Consider the following 6,041-nt stretch of genomic DNA (forward strand, 5'->3'; position numbering starts at 1 on the left):
TTGAACCGTTAAAGTCGGATGCTTCCCCGAGAGATTTGTCCTGACATTATATGACTTGGTTGGATTGGATCCATGAGTGTTTGATTCGTTCATACCCTGGCAAGGTATGAACGGGCGCGGCAATAACGTCGTTTTGTTGTACCTTCACTGGCTCATAAGTGATGGTTGTCGGTTAAGAGAAACTCCCATTTAGGTCTTGATAGTACTCTGAGTCAGTTGGGTTGAGTGAGTTGCTATATACTTATGAGTTAGTCCTGTCTAAACTATTTCTTGTTAGACTTAGGACGCTTGAGTGAGTTGTTACATATTTATTGAGTTGAGTCCTTTGAGTTGAATTATAAAATGTTGCATAATTTAATTTGCATATTTACTGAGTTGAGTCCTTTGAACTGATTATTGAGTTGAATGTTGAGTCGATTGTATATGGTCGGATTGGATTAGATGAATTGTGATTGGATTGAATAGAATGGTATGGGACTAGATTGGATTTGATTATCGAGTTGATGGTTGAGTTGAGTGTATATAATCAGATTATACATGATTGAAAGGGATCGAATTGTAAATGATTTGATTGAACTGTATTATACATAATTGGATTGGATTGTACGGTATATGATTGGTCTCTGTCTAAACTGCATCCTTACTTTAGATTTACAGCACTTTATTTCAGTCCCTCTTATCGTTCTGATTTGAGATATGTGGACCGATGTTAATCTTCCTCGAGGTATGTTTCATTCTGCCATATAACATACTCGTACATTCCACGTACTGACGTCCATTTGGACCTGCATCGTTTCATGATGCAGAGACAGGTTTAAGAGATCGTCAATAGGAGCATCATTGGGGATCTATTCGCACTCAGCGTATTGGTGAGTCCTCCCCTACATTCGGAGGACACCGTTTGTGTATTCTTACATCGAGTTAGCCCCTTTTTATTTTTTTAATTTGAGGTAGCCATGAACATGTCATCGGCACCAATTAGATAGTAGTGATAGAGGCTTCATAGACTAGATAGTGATGAGTCGATTGAGTATTTTTATCCTTGAGTTATTCTTGTCAAACTATTTTTAAATGACAAATATTTCAGTTGATATGTCGGCCCATGGCCTTTATTCTTTGAGTTGGATGGGTGATTTGAGTTGCCCGCTAATTTATTCTTTATTTTAAATTTTCCGCTGAATGAATGAATGAATGAACGGATGTGTGATCAGGCTATGTGGTTCGCTTGGGAGCCAGAAATAGTTTCTGAGTGTCGGTTACGTCTAGGGTACCCTCCCGGGGCGTGAGAAAAAGAGATATGTGTGTTTTTCAAACTAATAAGTGAAAGTTTAGGTATGAAATTCACACTCTCAATAATTTAGATACGAAACTCAAAAAAGGAAAATTGCTTAGATATGTTTTTGACACTTTATCTCTCTGAAAAATTCATTCAAATATATGCTCCTAGCTCTTTTCTTCATCTTTTATAATTGAGACGGATTTTATGAATAATTTCTATATCCACCTTTCTCTTGAAAATATATATGAATTAGTGTTCGTAATTAAATCTTTTCCTTATATTGTATTTTGTCATCAACTCGATCTATATTTAAGTGTTTAATTTGGTACTATCCCACCAAGCTTTGGCCTCTAGGCAATTTATAAATCTATATTCGTAATTTTTTTTATATATACATGGCAGAACTCATAATGAACACGTGGCACATAAGATCGGATCCATGGTGATTCTGTAAGAGTGCTCCAGATTGAAACCAATCACTTACCTACAATGAAGCGTGTATCAAAGATAGAAAAAAAATAGATACATCATGTATATTCATACGAGATTCTGTGGTTTGAAGACGGATATTAGCTGGCATGCATAATAGTACTTTAAGATGTAACTTTTGTATTGAACATGGTACTTAGGACCACGGTGGAGCTTTTAAATTGGTTAATGTATTGCCTTTTTTTTTCTTCTTATAGAGTACGTAGTAGTTTTTACATACTTGTAAAGGATTGGATTCTAAACATGTAACACCTCGAAAGTTGGAAAGTCATGTTGGAAATAATTTTCTGGTGCAAGTTTCCACAAAGCCTACCTACGGACTGTACAAAGTCCTACGGCCTGTAGGAAGACAGTCGTAGGTGAGTCATGTTACTTCGAGAAAATCTTGAGTTTGAGAAGTGGGTCTATGAACCGACCTACGGACCGTACAAGGTCCTATGGTCCATAGAAGGCCATCGTAGATTAAGTCTTGAAGTTGAAAAATATCAAGTCTCAGAAGTTTTCCTATGGACCAATACGAAGGTATGTAGATAGAACCTACGACTCATACGAGTGATCATAGAGTGAGGTTCAGAGAGTTGGTAATTGAGGGCTGGCAGGACGAAAGGGACTACTACCCATAGGATGGTCTACGGGCCGTAGGATGGTTTGTAGGGTTTGGTCTGGAAATTGGGTCTCAGAACCTTGACTTGCGGACCAAAAGGACGGTCCATAAGAGATCCTACGACCCCTAGGTAGTGTCCATAGAGTCCATCTGGCAGTTATTTCTTAGGGTTATTTAAGTTAATTTCTATTCTTTTAACAACTTTACTACGTCGTTTTAAGCCTATTACTAAGACTTATAACTTCCTTTACCCTTCAAAATTCCCCCATTCCCTCTCATCCACTCAAAACTCACAAGGCTTTCAAGAATTCTCTCTCAAGGTCTTCTTCTTCTTCTTCAAGCAAGTTAGGGTTTCAAGGATTTAAGTCTCCTCTTCCCTTTCCAAGGCTAGAGTTCATCAAGGTATGTGAAAATTTCATTCATGAATCTCTTTTCATCCATGGAGTCCCAAAGAATCTTCAAATTTTTCTTTATGATTTCTTTCAAAAACCTAGAGTTTTCATGATTATGCATTGTGTTCAATCAATTATAGTTTAATTCATTCTTATTGTTATTGTTATGCATAATTTGATATTAATTATATATTTTCAAGGATTTTTACATGAACCCATGCATTATACCTATTTTATGATTATGAACTATGCTTTGAGAATTATGCATGAATCATAATTGTAGAAACTATAATTTAAGGATGTTTTTAGATAAAGTATCAAGTATATTTTTATGAAATCAAGGTTGCTTCCAATTTGAAGTATTCTCATCACGAAGGATTTTCATGATTTTATATGAAAAAGCTTATCATGATTTTGATTCTTTAGTGTAAGACCCCGAAAGTCGGAAAGTCCGAACAAAAGAAAAATCTTTCAAAGTGTAACTGTCTCTGAGTCTACGACTCCCCAGACGGATTGTAGCAATCTCTATAACTCGTAGGGACGCGTCGTAGAGGGAGATCTTGAGCCTGTCTAAGACCAAACCCAGAAGAGGTCTTTATAACTTACAGGATGAGTCGTAGTCTTGTTGACGAGTCGTAAGGAAGACTCTTAATGAAACTTCAGAGGATCAACAATTGCAAGTTTTCAAACCTGCAGAACGAGTTGGGTCTACGACCCGTAATCATGTTGACGAGTCATAGAAACGACTCGTAAGTGCAACATCAGAGACTTATGAAATCAAAGTTCTACAGGGTTGGCAGGACGACTCATCTTGACAAGTCGTAAAGGATCCTACGACTCGTAGGTCCAAAATTCAGAATTAGTGAGGGGTAATATTGTCTCTTTTCAAAGTTTGGTCCAATGTATCTAGATTTTTTTATGAAAACATTCAAGACTATAAACACCCATTCCTTCAAATTCCCCTCCTATTCTAATTCATTCTTCTAAAACATCTCTAAGGTAAGATCAATCAAATTCCCTCAAGGTTCTCTCAAGCTCTCCTACAAATTTCAAGCTAGGATTTAAAGTTCATCAAGGTTCTTCTTCAATTTTGGGTTGATTTTACCAAGGTATGCGAGGATTCATCCATGGTTTCCTTCCACCCATGGAGTCCCAATGTTATCTTCAAAGATCTCCATAAATTTCATTGGTTTCTAACCCTAGTTTTGATGAATTACATTGTGCTGTTTTAATTTCATTTTTAATTATTATTAATGATCATTCGAATCATATTTTTACATTAATTGCATGATTTCAAGTTGCATTATGAATGACCATGCATTAAGCTATTTCAATCATGATTATGAAGTTCAAAGATGAGTTACATGAATTTTGATTATGAAGTTCTATAATTTTCAAACAAAAGCTTTTATGAATGAAGTTGAGTTATGATGAAATGGTGAACGTTATAATGATGATCCAAGAAAATTATTATGGTGTGATAAGTACAATTATCACACAATCATGTTTAGATGGTGATAAGGAAAATTCTCACCAAAGTTTATGGATTCTTATGAATCAGTAATGTTAATGAGCTACTCGAATGATTACTTTCATGATGATGCTTTTATGTTTTAATGAATTCCGTTGAGATATTGACTAAGAACCAAGAGCACTTGTAAGTGGTGTTCGGTCAGGTAACATAATTACTTACTCAAGGAAATCCTAGTAGCAACCTAAAGTTCAAAACTACACTGCCCCCGTAGGTTGCCTTATGGCCTAGCTAGTGGATCCACATAGAGCTTACAAAATTAAAGTTGTTCTCACGGAGTCTACCTTGGAAAGTAGCATCTCTCTTCTCGATGTGGGAGTTACATAAAATTCCATATTATAGCTATCATGGTCTTAAGATGTCGGTTAAAGGTTTATCCCACACAAGTTATATGCAAAGATGTACGATTTACTATGAAGTTTTATGATGTATTGACCATATGTTTTCATATGCTTTCAAGCTTTACTCATGTTCATTATGATTGGTCATGCATCCTATGCCATATTGATCATGCTCTATTCCTTGTTCATGCATATCTCACATACTTAGTACCTTTTATGTACTAACATATATTTTGCCTATATTGTCTCATAATGTAGGGGCGGCCGACTACCACGCTCATCATACTCATGGCTAGAATTGACTTAGCATCCTCAAGTTGTCATTGGTGAGTCCTCATTTATCGAGGACAAGACTTTATTTTATGTTGATACTTTGACTTTTTTTTATGATTCGGGTGAGCTAGGAGCTTGTCCTAAGCCCCCATCAAGTATAGACTTAGAGGCATCTTTAGACGATTAAAGGGGTGTAGTCCATTTTTAACATTGAGCTGAGATCACTTTTTCTTTTGATAACTGTTGCGTCCAAACGCACACGCAAGTGCACTCGTTCGTACAAGTAGTAAAGTGGCTCTTTCGAGCCGGATGTCTAACCCACAGGGATTTGTCGATTCACTATTTTACTAAATTATATTAAATTTAATTAATTATTTAAGCAAGCTAAAAAATACTATTAATATTTGTATAAAAAATTATAAGAATTAAATAATAAAGTAAACTTACAATATGATTAAGAAAATCCTAGGGCTGCAGCGTAACATGGGTTGAAGAATAATATTTCTTACTTTAGTTTTTGATAGGTTATTAAATTACTGATTTACAAGGTTGATTTTACAATCATGGTCTTTCGACCTCTAATTACCTACCTTTGTTGACAACCTAACTACATCGTTGAGTAGAGATAAGCACGAACCAACAAAGATGCATTAATCCTATCATCCTGTCTAGTAACCAAACATGGTGTATAGATATGTGGCGCGGCCTCCTATACACGAATTATCCTAGGCAATTCTAGAACAAACATGTTTCCTATATTCTAGTGTTCTATCTCCTTTCCGTCTCTTGAGTTTCATGTAGACAATAAATTTATTCTAGTGGTGATCAGACATTAAAATAGTAAAAGCAATAATATAGGAGTAATCATATACAAGAATCCATCTTCAATCAAAGCAAAATAATATTATACCATCACTTGTAGCTACAACCTTAGAATAGAGAAAATTAGCTACTAATGTCTTAAGAACAGAAGAAGAAGAAAAGAACCCTAGTTCAAAAGTTAAAAGTTAATTCTCTCAAAACTAATTTTATGGACTATTTATAGGTGTATGAAAAAAATACTAAATAAAATAACTGAGTCCAAAATTAATTGGAAAACCATAACCCAAAGGAATTTGGGTTACTGCGTGAC

This window comes from Solanum dulcamara, chromosome 8, assembly GCF_947179165.1.
Source record: "Solanum dulcamara chromosome 8, daSolDulc1.2, whole genome shotgun sequence".
In the NCBI taxonomy this organism is placed as follows: Eukaryota; Viridiplantae; Streptophyta; class Magnoliopsida; order Solanales; family Solanaceae; genus Solanum; species Solanum dulcamara.